Source organism: Pan paniscus, chromosome X, assembly GCF_029289425.2.
Source record: "Pan paniscus chromosome X, NHGRI_mPanPan1-v2.0_pri, whole genome shotgun sequence".
Lineage (NCBI taxonomy): Eukaryota > Metazoa > Chordata > Mammalia > Primates > Hominidae > Pan > Pan paniscus.
This window is the reverse complement of record NC_073272.2, coordinates 87,542,139-87,555,683: the sequence shown is the minus strand read 5'-3', so window position 1 is coordinate 87,555,683 and position 13,545 is coordinate 87,542,139. Positions and strand designations below refer to the sequence as shown.

At 37.0% G+C, this 13,545-nt stretch overlaps 1 pseudogene; it reads left to right on the top strand.

Annotated features, from left to right (window-relative positions):
- Nucleotides 1-10,034: 10,034 nt before the first annotated feature.
- Nucleotides 10,035-12,243, top strand: LOC100974375 (F-actin-capping protein subunit alpha-1-like; annotated as a pseudogene).
- The last annotated feature ends 1,302 nt before the right edge of the window (nt 12,244-13,545 follow it).

Sequence of the window (13,545 nt, the reverse complement as noted above, 5' to 3'; positions counted from 1 at the left end):
CCATGCCCAGCTAATTTTTTTTGTAGTTTTAGTAGAGAAGGAGTCTCACCACGTTGGTCAGGATGGTCGGTGATTAATAATTTTTAATCCAACTTAAATAAATAAAAATTGAATGATTTTCAAGATCATGCATGCAAGTTACGAAGTTAGTAACAAAGCTATGATTCCAACTCAGGGCTTTTTATCATAGTCCAGATTTTTAAAAGATATACCACATTGCCTATTTAGATAACTTTAATAAACAAAGGCAATCATTACTTACAGATATTGCTACTCACTTTGTGCCAAATTTGATCCACTGACAAGCCAAAAACTAATAATACAGTAAACAGACACTTCTAGAAATTGTCATGCAAATCTCTGACTCAATAAATAGATTAAACCAGGTTGCAATGGATAGGTAAGACTTTGAAAGGTAGTAGTCAATGGACAAATGCAGTTTAAATGTACATGCTTTATATTAAAAGCTTACCTTAAAGAAATAATATACAGGAAAATTTTCTGATGTAGGCGATCTATTCCTGTCTATACATTTTAAACCTTATTTTTGGAGTGAATTAATGCATCAGAAGACTATACAGCAAGATTACATAATGTGGCTCCCTCCTAGAGAACACAATTTCTTTTCATTGAGTTGCATTTTTATATCAATCTCCTGAAATTTCTCTAAGTTTTCTAAAAGAAATAGGCTTATAAAATATTTTCATGAATTTTCTATAGTAGACAAGGTCTCCATCAACTTTCATACATACAAGCTCATAAATACATTTAATCTTTTATTAGAGAAAGCTTTGCTTCTTCAGAGGTGCATGATTAATAGCTCTATAAAGAGAATTGTAACCTAAAGAGACCTACAACCAATTTCTCTTTTAAGCCTCCACCTTACTCCCACCGTCCATAATATCTCATGCTTCTAAAGGCTGAGACTCTGAAGTACTTTTTCTCTGATAATCACTTGCTACTGTTTCAATTATGTCTTCTACAAATTTGATAAAATCTCTTGCCCATTGTACTATGTCTCCCATACACTTTGTCCTTGTAAATTAAAACATTTTGTTAATTTAAAACACAAATTTAGTTATTGTTTAGTAAAGCAGAAAAGAAAGATATATGAGCAACACGCTATGTCCAACAAAAATGCTATTCAATAACTTTATTTAATTTTTAAAATTTAAATGATCACAATTTTTACTTTTTAATTTTAAAATCACATCCTTTTGTTATACATGGTTTTGTGTTGTCACTTTTGGAATAAAGTAAGTAATAAATATAGGCTTCTGAAATAAACACTACCACCTTCTTCATACTATTACTTGAAGAGCAGATAAATGATAAAAATGTTTGTCACCTTTCAATGATAAAATCCTGATCTTCTGTACTTGGATATTGGGGAATCACATCTTATTAGTCAGGAGTCATTTTGTGTTGCCTAACCTTGGGCTACTTAGTTAATCTCTCTGATCCTTAGTTTCCTCATCGATAACATGAGGATCATAATTATGTAATGGTGCTGAACTCGAAGGGTTGCTATAATAATTACATGCATACATTTATGTAAAGTACTTAACACCTGGACCATCACATAAAAATTGATTAACATTTGCTATTATTAAGAGAAAACTAAGTTGCAGAACATTATGTAGAGCATGATTTTGTGGAGGTGATGAAAGTTTCCTGCTCACATCTTTCTTCAAGAGAACCCGCTTTTGGGAGCACAGTTGTCCTACATATACCATGTGTGAAACATTTAAATTTATTGTGGTGTTCATATGCTGAGGCCTTACTTCCTTTGAGATGCCGCCAAGCAATGACGAACAGGGTGGAGGCTGCTAGATTTGGGCCATTAATGACCTGGGGCTCTTGCAATAGGCAATTCTTTTTCTGGGATTCCAAATTAGTCTAACACATAAATTTTTAGAACTGTGTTACGTGGTTTGAGACTCTTCCTTCCCAATTGTTCCCCCTTTCCTTTTTTTTTGTCACAGGTGTCACACATGCTTCAGGCTAAAGGCTCTTCTTGCCTGCTTCTCCTTCCTCTCTCTTCATTTTTCACAGGAGATTCCCAAATAAATCTCTTTTACATGTAATAGCATATTTACATCTGTTTCTCAGAGAAGATCTCAACTAATACAGATTATTTTATACACACACACGCATTTATGTATATATACATATATATGGAAAATTAAATAAAAATTCTTGAAAGATAAAGAAGAAATTGATCAATTGCCTATAAGGAGTATAAATGTAGGTTGAATAATTTGGCATTATCCAACTTTTGGCTTATATCCTATTCAAATTTTATTTGAAGGTTTAGTATAAGCATGCATTAATTTTATATTTAAATGCAAATAAATCCATAAATAAACTAAATTCAATTAGAAACAACATGTTAAGTTAAAAAATATTGAATATGGACTTAGAAACTCTAGATTTGGTTATCTGCTCTGACATTTTTTAACTGAGCAAACTAAATTCTCAACCTTACTTTCTTCACCTGAAAAAATGAGAATAATGATTGTCACATGACATCGTGTCTAATATAAAATGCAGGTTATCCATGCCAATGACATCCACTGTCAAAATATCCACTTCTCACTATTTAAGTTCAAGGTCAACCTTGTACAGAAAACAAATGCATGAATGCCTATATAGCATAATCTAAGATTTTGAGTGGCCTTATCTACCCAATGATAACACCTTTATCTGTTTTCTGTAATTCGAACTCTGCCAGGGGAGGGGGGTCTTGAATCCTGTTATTACGGATATATGGTGTTCAGTGCTCTATCATCCTATGCACAAAATTAGCACTTGAATGACCAAGGTTCACTATGAATTTTGTTGATGGCAGTGAGATGCAGAGAACCTTGTTTCCATAGATTGATAGTAGCCTCATTTGCAGAAGCTTGTTTTGTTTCTTATAACCAGAATGCTTTTTGCAACATTGATATTTTTGTTATTAACTCTTACTTAGTAATAAGGTAATTATTGTAAATCATCCAGGCATCACAGGTGCATGCCCAACTAGAGGCTCCATTTGTACTGGCCCAAACTAAGCATCTGATGAAATAAAATGGTGATTTCAATGTCTGGTAAAAAAAAGTTGAACAAATAAAATGTTTTTCAAAGTTAAATTATTACTTTTAAATTCAACAATTAGATTATCTAATTTATCTAACAACCCTACTGCCATGGAAAACGAAATGAGTCTAAAAACCCTTATGTAAAATAAGTAAGGTGAAAAATAGTGTAATAAATGAATCCTTTACCTCTACATGTAACAATAATTTTAAGAAAAAAACTTTTTAAAAAGTTTAAAAATAAAGCATTCTTTGACATTTATAGCCATGCTTCTAAAATACAGTTAAGAGTCTGCTTTGTCACTTGCCATTCATTCTTCAGTCTCTCTGGACCCCTCATCTCAGTGAATAATACTACCATCTACCAGTTACCAAAACTAGAAATGTTGAGCTATTGTTTCACCCTTTTATGCCAATACCATATATTCACTTGAATTTCTAATAGACATATCTAACTTAATATATGAAAACTAAAACATTTATCACCAATCCTCTTAACCTGATCTGCTCATAGCTTTCTCCATCTCAGTTATTGGCAACCCCAGTTTTCAAGCTTCTCTGGCCAAAAGCACCGACCTTATAGTTTACTCCTCTCTTTATCTCTTTGATAGAATCCATCAATGAAATCTTGTATATGTTCCTTCATAATTTATGCAGAATCTCATCATATGCACATCACATGATCACTTTCATAACTGTTCTTTACCAGAATTATTGTCATTGATTCCTAACTGGACTTTTTGCTTCCACTTTTGTTTCTTTACAATTTATTCACAACTAAACCAGAATGAACCTTTTGAAAGATCCATGAAATATTTCTCTGCTCAAAGCCCTCCATTGATTCCTCAATTCAACCAGAATGAAAGCCAAAGTCCTTATGATTCTTTACCAAGGTCCTACACAATGTGATCCCCATTTTCTCTCTAACGTCATATTCCAGTTCTGTATTCTTCTCTCACTACACTCCAGTCAAACTGGCTTTATTTCTTGAACATGCCTGGCAGTCTCTACCTCAGCATATTTACACTATCAATCACCTATACCTGGAAAGCTCTTCCTCCAGATAGCTACCTTCTTCATTTGCTCTCTTCACCTTTTCAGTGAGGCCCAATTCTTACTAACCACACTATTATCCCTGTAACTCTCATTCTTTTAGCATTCTCTATTTTTTATAGCTCTTCTCACCTTCTAGTATACTAGAAAATATCTAACAATGAAGCAGTGTGTTTACCTCTTGCAAGATTTAAACTGATTATGGCACCCAAGAGACACCAACAACTAAGATATGGTGTTAACTATGTAATTCCGAGTTTCATGATATTTGTTCGGTTCTCAGTAAAATCTAGAAAAAGTGGTGTCAACGAAAAGGGTCAATCTCTAAAATATTTAAACACTTTTATTCTGAGCCAAATGTAAGTGACTATGGCCCATGACACAGTCTTCAAGACATCCTGAGAACATGTCCCCAAGGTAGTTGGAGTACAGCTTGGTTTTATACATTTTAGGGAGACATGAAACATCAATCAAATACATTTAAGATATACGCTGGTTCATTCCAGAAAAGCGGGACTAGTTGAAGTGGGTGCTTCCAGGTTATAGGCAGATTTAAAATTTTTCTAATTGGCAGTTGGTTGAAAGAGTTATCAATATCTTACTGTGGGTAGCTAGTCAAGCATGAACAAGGCAGGAGAGGGCTCCCACACCCCACCAGGAAAGTCAGGCAACTATCAGGTGATGGTCAAGCAGTTGTCACGCTGCCTCTCTAAAATAATAATAGGTTGCAGCCAGTGCCAGGGAAAGATAGTCTCCCTACAGATAGAAAACACCTGAAACAGGTTCTCAGCAGCTTTTTGATAAGATCTTAGGAGTTGGGCAAATTGGCTCAAGCATGCGCATTAAGAGGCAAAATGGCAGAGTATGACCTTCCAGGGAAATTCTGCAGGTAAAGGGAAGAACGCCTCAAGTGAGCATGCGTACAACTCCAGTAAATACACTGCGCGTGCCTACCTCCCAAGTGCTAGCAGTCCACTGTACATGCAGGCAGCATGCCTCAAGGGAAGAATCAAAGGAGAAGTGACCCAAGACCCTGGAAGTACATTAACATAAAAAACCCCAAGTCAAAAGGTCAACCCTGCACTTGTTCTTTAAGTTGCCTGTTGTGCATATTCCCAGTGTACTTTCTTTTCTTTCTCATTCCTTCTCTGAAGATTTTTAATAAATGTTCATTCCTGCTCTAAAACTTGCCTCAGTCTCTCCTTCTGCCTTATGCCCCTTAGTCAAATTCTTTCTTTTGAGGAGGCAAGAATTGAGGTTGCCACAGACCCATATGGATTCACCACCACTAACAAATAGAAAAGAATATCTGGGTTGTGATAAGAGGTTATGGAGACCAAAGCTTTATCATGCAGATAAAGCCTCCAGATAGCAGGGTTCTGAGATAATAGATTGCAAATGTTTTTTATGAGACTTACAGTCTGTGTTGATGTTAATGCCGGGAGAGGTATAATGAGGCATGTCCAACCCCCACTTTCTGTCATGTCCTGAGCCCGTATTTCAGGTTAAAAATAGAGTGCCCTGACCTAGGAGGAAGTGCATTCAGATTGCTACAGGCCTTAGAATTTTACTTTTGGTTTACATGGTCTCTCAGAACAGAAACTTGAATCTCAATAGGCAGACATACTGTCATTTTAGAAGATGCTAAGAGCCAGAAATTAAGGTGCCTCAGGAATAGAATACAAGCTTCAGATGACTGAGAAGTTTCAAAAATTAATGCCACATTTCAGACTGTGCTAGTCCTGATGTACAGATTTAAATTTAGGCAAGGCAAGGACAGAAAATTGAAGAATGTCTATTAGGTTGATAAGTAAGGAAGCAGAAGTAGAATTCCAATCATTAGATTTGGTAACAAACAGAATAAAAATTGAGGTAAAGTATGTTCCTGAATAACAAACTGGAATCCTGGTTCTCTTATCTTATTGGGAATCATTATCACCCGGGGAGCATGTTTTAAAAATCTGGGATCTCTGGGAATCATAAACTACAAAGTAAGAGACCTTCGAAATTTGTACTTTGAAAACCTCCTGGAAATAATTCCAGTGGAGTCAATCCTCTGACCTGCCGCTCACTTCATTTTACTTGACTAACTACAAGATTTTTTGAAGATTTCTGGCTCCCTCAAGATTCTGGGCCTGAAAAAAAGAATTGAGTAGATTCTGCTACAGTGGGATATGAGATTTGAAGTTTAGATCAACACAATCTTTTAAAAAAGGTACAAAATGGCATTTCCCATACACTGTAAGCACCATGAGGGGAAGTTTTATCTGTGTCTTTGCCATCCTTCATACAGTGTCCATAACAGTGGCTGCTACATAGTAAAAGCTTCATAAATTATGGAACTGATTACATAAAATCAATGCCTACATGGTAGGTTTCTTTAAAAGTCATTCTAAGTATTTTGAAACTCATATTTTTTCTCACTTGCTCTGCAATGAAAGCAGTCTAAAACATGGATTCAATGTAGTTGTTAATATATACTAAAAACTTAAAAAGTTTAAAAAATTTATTTTACCTCTGAATAAAACCAGTACTGGCAATAGGAACTAATATTTTGCCAATTTCCCCTGAGAAGAATTTGCTGCCCCTTTTTCTTGATGAATAAAATATCACTGTCTATTTCGATGATGTTGTCCATATTCAGCTCTTCTGCTAGTGAAGAAATTCATTCGTTTGCCTCTCTTGCAGTCAGTCACTGTAGGTTGCTTCTGCTCTCCATTTCTCTATGTTCTTTTTGAATGGGGAATATTTAAACCATCCAATTTCCAACTAGGTTTTGAAACTGAAAAAGTAATGGTGCATACAAATACATTATGTATGAATGAAAAAATGTATTTAACTTACGATTATGTCATTTATATTCTTATCTGGCAACTAGCTGCTTCTTTGAGCTCTATAATTGCTGCTTCTCTAATAGTCCTACTCTATCACCTTAAAGACAATCTAGTTCACACTAGTGGAAAGTGATACAAATCACTGCAACTGTGGCTTTCGCAAATTTTTTATTAGGTTGAGATTTCCTTCTATGAGCTTTATCCCATGAATAATATTATTGTTTTGTAAAAGGAAAATAAATCTTGGGACCCCAAAATCACTAAACTAAAGGGAAAAGTCAAGCTGGAAACTACTTAGGACAAGCCTGCCTTGCATTCTATTCAAAGTCATCCTTTGCTCACTGAGATAAGTGCATGTCTAAATGCCTCCTTTGGAAAGGCTAATCAGAAACTCAAAAAATGCAACCATTTGTCTCTTATCTACCTGTGACCTGTAAGCCCCTTCCCTACTTAAGTTCTCCCCTCTTTGCTTCGAGTTGTCCTGCCTTTCTAGACCAAACCAATATTCATCTTACATATATTGATTGATGTCTCATGTTTCCCTCTAAGGTATAAAACCAAGCTGTGCCTTGACCTTCTTGGGCACATGTCCTTGGGACCTCCAAGGCTGTGCCATGGGCGCACATCCTTATCTATGACAAAATAAACCTTCTAAATTGACTAAGACACGTCTCAGATTTTGGAGGTTCACATGTTGGTAACTATGAAGGGATTTTGACTAGAGGTGTCCCTGACCTTTCACAAATCTATCGGTGCTTGGTACTGTTACAGGTAGTTAGATAGGCATGAGCAGGGAAGAAGAGGGCTCTCCCCTGACCCAGTAGGAATGTCAGGTGACAGTTTGATGATTATCACACTGCTTCTCTAAAAATAGTACTTCAGCAGCCACAGGGAGAGATAATCTCATGATGATTCACAGCTATTAACATTAAAAGTGCTAATTGAATGCAGATGCCAGGGAAAAGAAAGTTCCTGGGCATGTGCACTAGGAGACAAAGTGGTGAGGTATGATGTTCCGGGTACACTCCACTGGAAAAAGGGAAGAAAGCCTCAGATGAGCATGAGTACAACTCTTCGGACAAACTGCGCGTGCTCAGTTCCCAAGGGTAAAGAGGGTGCTATGCATGAGGGAAGTCCACCCTAATGAAAGAGTCATGGGAAAGAGGTGAGCATATAAAGTCCTAGGATCAAGATCAAACGCTCCTTTTTGACTCTGTTTTGAGCTTAAGGTGCCCTCTTGGATCTCTTCCAAGTGACCTTTCCTTTCTTTCCTGTTCTAAAGCCTTTTGAAATGATCTTCCACTCCCGCTCTGAAACTTGCCTCGGTCTCTTTTCCTGCTTTATGCCCCTCAGTCTAATTCTTTCTTCTGAGGAGGCAAGGACTGAAGTTGCTGCAGACCCTCATCGATACACCACTGGTAACTCAGAGTAACTTGGATCTCTTCCACCGGTAACAGAACCAGCTTGTGCTATCTTTATGGCTCAAACAAATAGGACAATTTGCTGAGGCCTGGAAGCCCCCCCGCCCCGCCCCGCCCCTCAGAGAATCCCTGATGTCCCCAGATTTGGTCAAGATCTAAAGTTTATTTTGCTGTACAACTCCTTTTTTTGGAGTTTTACTTGCTTCCAACAAAAAAGGCAAGTTTCCCTGCTTCCATGACAATGGAAGGCAGATAACTTCTTTATGGAGTTTGAGCTCACTTCAAACAGGGAAGGTGAGTTTGAGTTTTTTCCTGCTTCTAAGATGTTAGAGAGCAGTCTTTAGCCTGAGACCCATCCCTAGGTAAGTAGATGAATTGGGGTTTTGTCTTGGCTAAAGTTAATATTAACAACAAACTGGTCTAAATTTCTCCTTACCATTAGAGCGCTCAGTGATCATATTCTTGTTTGTTTGTTTTGTTATTGTTTATTCTGGTCTTTCTTCTATCAGATTTAACCAACTCTACCTAACTTGGTCAAATCCGAATGAGAACTCCAAACTATGGGTAACGAGATCTCACTGAATTGGTTAAAATTCCTCACAGCTGCAAAAGAGGGGGAAAAGAAAACAACAAACAAAACCGTGAACTTGGTTGCTGTGTTTGCATCCCATCTTAAAAAAAAAATGTTGTTTCATTTACTTTTCTTCTATCATATACCTCCTTCTCCCTTTGCCATCTTCAGTGCCAGGAAAAATCTAGAGAAGCCTTCTAATGACTCAAACCCATTTAAAGAATTGAAAAACAAAGGTGCCACTTACCCCTTTTGGGGTGTTCTGTTCTGCGTGTGTGTGTGAAGTTTCAAGAGTCATGGGCAGATTCTTCTTCGGTCTAAAGTTCTGCTTTCCTGTACTGCATTACCTGACCTTTTTGACTCTGGGGGTACCAGAGAGTACGTTGTACTGTGAAAGGATTTGAGCTTGGCGTGTGTAATGGCAGATGAGAGCTACAAAGTATAGGGGTGGGTGAGGACAGTTTATAGCAAGTCGTCTTGGCTATCTTTTTTCCTCCTAGAAAGTTGTTGTTTAAGAATTTTAATTCTAGTTCAATAAAGGGTTTTCTCCATTTCTTTTTCTCCCCAAATTAATTTCAGTGTGGCTTGTCTGTGTGCATTTATGTGAGGAGCTGACCTGTTGTTTTCATAGGTAAATAAAGACTGAGTTTCCTCAGCTCCAAACAGAAAATGCCTTTTACTCCTCCCAGCTGAAAGATACCCCTGGGTGACCTGGAGCCTCATGGGAGTGTCTAGTGGGTTTACCCGCCATGATGTGCAATGGCCCTACAGGGAAACACCAACAGAATTAGTTTTAAAAAGGCTCATCCAGAAAGTGCGTATGGGAGCTGGCCACTACATGCTTTGTGCCTCCCTGGAGATGCTTAGAGACAAAACACATAAGAGGGTGCCAATGACTCAGTGGTAACACACTATGGCCTCCCACTGGCAACCAGCACACACTTCAACCCAGTCCACAAAAACCCTAGATGACAACTCAGTTCCTTCTTTTAAGAAAAAGAAACAGTGGAAAAGAAATTATGTAATAATGAGGAGAAAACAAGGAGAATGACCTCCTTTTGGGTACCGTGTTGGTTTTATGGCACTTCTACTTGCTAAAGTTTGTGAAAAATAGAAATATTATGGTCTTTGTGCACATTAACATCAAGGAAAAAGAGCCCTAAGGTCAATCTGTAAACTATAGAGTTCCTAAATTCTCTTTTTCTCTATTTTTTTTTTCTGCCTGCTTTAAATCTGCTGTTACTTTTCTACTGAGATAAAAACCACAGTTTGGACCCGACCTCTTTATTTTGTTTTTGAAAGCCAGTAAATTTGTATTAATATCTCATGGCTAGAGTTCTGAAGTAAAAGTTACAGAATTTGTGTGTGTGAGTGTGTGTGTGTTTGTGTGTGTATATATTTAAAAGGCCTTTATGATAGATTTCTATTTTATGTTTAAATGGCAATTAAGCTGGTTTTGATTTCCCTCTAGCACACCAGACTTTTTCTCTCTTTACTTTGAGATGTACGTTTTTGTTATCTAATTTTTCACCTAAGGGTTATTTTCTTCAATATGAAAATTTGTGGTTATTTAGCTGACAATTACCTAGGGTAATAAAACAGGTTATCATTTTGAAAGTGTGAAAAAAAGGTCTTAGAACAGCCCAAGATGGACGACTTCGATGATTCTGTGACGGATGAGGAGACGGTAGGCACAGCTGCTAAATTCACCACTCATGCACCCCCAGAAGAATTTAATGAAGCATTCAATGATGTTTGGCTACTACTTAATAATGACAGTCTCCTCGGAAGGGGCAGCACATGCCTTTGCCCAGTATAACCTGGATCAGTTCACGCCTGTGAAGATAGAAGCATATGAAGATCAGGTCTTAATTACACAGCACAGTGACCTGGGTAATAGCAGAGTTTGAGATCCAAGAAACAAAATTTCCTTTAAATTTGATCACTTATAGAAAGAAGCAAGTGACCCCCAGCCAGAAGAAGTAGATGGAGGTCTGAAGTCTTGGAGAGAATCCTGTCACTGTGCCCAGCCATCCCATTACTGGGTATATACCCAAATGACTATAAATCATGCTGCTATAAAGACACATGCACACGTATGTTTATTGTGGCATTATTCACAATAGCAAAGACTTGGAACCAACCCAAATGTCCAACAATGATAGACTGGATTAAGAAAATGTGGCACATATACACCATGGAATACTATGCAGCCATAAAAAATGATGAGTTCATATCCTTTGTAGGGACATGGATGAAATTGGAAACCATCATTCTCAGTAAACTATCGCAAGAACAAAAAACCAAACATCTCATATTCTTACTCATAGGTGGGAATTGAACAATGAGATCACATGGACACAGGAAGGGGAATATCATACTCTGGTGGGGAGGGGGGAGGGGGGAGGGATAGCATTGGGAGATATACCTAATGCTAGATGACGAGTTAGTGGGTGCAGCGCACCAGCATGGCACATGTATACATATGTAACTAACCTGCACAATGTGCACATGTACCCTAAAACTTAAAGTATAATAATAAAAAAAAAAAAAAAGAAAAAGAAAAATTACATTAGCCTAGAGTGGGGCAAAATCATCTAACACAAAGCCTATTTTATAATAAAGTGTTGAATATACTAAAAAAAAAAAAAAAAAAAAAAAGAGCCTATGTGAAAGACTATTATTCCAACGGCTTCTGTACTGTCTATGCTAAAACTATCAATTAACAACAGACTATTATTGCACATATTGAAAGCCACCAGTTTCAGCCTAAAAACTTCTGGAATGGTGGTTGGAGATCAGAGTGGAAGTTCGCCATCACACCATCTACAGCCCAGGTGGTTGGAGTGCTTAAGATTCAGGTTCACTATTATGAAGTTGGCATCGTTCAGTTGGTTAGTCATAAAGATGTACAGGATTCGCTAACTGTTTCGAATGAAGCCCAAACTGCCAAGGAGTTTATTAAAATCATAGAGAATGCAGAAAATGAGTATCAGACAGCAATTAGTGAAAACTATCAAACACTGTCAGATACCACGTTCAAGGCCTTGTGCCGGCAGCTTCCAGTTACCTGCACCAAAATCGACTGGAACAAGATAGTCAGCTACAAGATTGGCAAAGATATGCAGAATGCTTAAAGGCTGAATGTAGGATTCTTCAGTATGTGAAAAGACAAAGATTCAATGTGTAGTCATATGATAAATAAGTGATTTATAAACAAGAGTAATATTTTGCTAGGGTTTTCAAAGTTAACTGGTTTTCTGGCCTCATGGAATACTGTCGAACCTATAGCATTATCTTGATTCTTTTGTGTTCTCTGCCTTGTAGTTTTCTGTTATTGCTATATCTATGTGTAAACCATTTTTTTGTTGTTGTTAATTCTGCCACGTTTAATGTTGGTGAGAGAGAAATCTATCCTAATGACATTTTACTGTTTAAAAAAGTTTCCTAGCCATGAAGCCCTGCTACTGATTTAGACAAGGTGTTATGGTCATTACTTTCTACCCCTATCCTTCCAACCACTTCTGGTACTTCACTGGTTTTTACTGATTCACCAACACCTAAAGAGGCTATGCTACAATCTATAGCTAAGTGGACACATTCATCCTTCTCGCTCTGACTGCTTTGATCATCATTTATTGAATCTTGTAACTGTAACTTTCCAAAGTTTGGATTGGGACTTTTTGGATCCTTTTTGGAGGGCAAAGGAAGTGCCAGCTTCTCTGGGGGACTTGTTTTTAAATCCAAAGACTTGAACCACATTCCCTGAACATGAACATGTTTGCTTTTATCCCTTCTCTCATTGTCTCCTTCCCATCTTAGTACCATTGTAGTTATAGACATCTGCATTTTTAGAAGCATTTTATCCATTTTACTAAACATTCAGGAACTGCTGACATACTGTGGATGTAGAGTAAAAAACTTGAAAAATGCAGATGTTGAAGGAATACTAGGTATCTTGTGCTTTAGTACTTTATAGCAAGATTGTACTATAAGCAAATGAATTAAACATCTATGTAAGTCATAAAAACTAAAAGTGACCCAAAGTGAAAAAGATAACTTCCAGGCAGTGTCTTTCTATTGTAACCTGTTATTTAAGGAAATACTAGTGATTTCCTCTAACTAGGATATAAAGCTTATTTCAAATTACTCTTCCACAGTTCTGCCTGCCAAGAAATCAATTGTAACTGTGATAAAGTAATCTTTCTCAGGTATATTGGCAGGTATGTGTGTAATCTCAGAATACACAGGTGACATAGATATGACATGACAACTGGTAATAGTGGATTCATTTACATTGTTTACACTTCTACAACCAGGCCTTAAGGGGAAGGTCAGTTTTTTAAAAAACAAGTAGTGTCTTCCTACCTATCTCCAGATACATGTCAAAAATAAAAGGTGTTCGTGCTTACGTTTTGTTTCTGCTCAGTAACATAGTCAAACAAAAGTTTGTTTCTAAACAGTTTGTTACTCATTGAGCTGTGTATGCATTTTTGTTTATTTCAAATAAAATATATTTGTATTATTTGTCATTCATACTATCCATCCCATAACACACTATCTTCTGTATCCGGTAGTCTAATAGA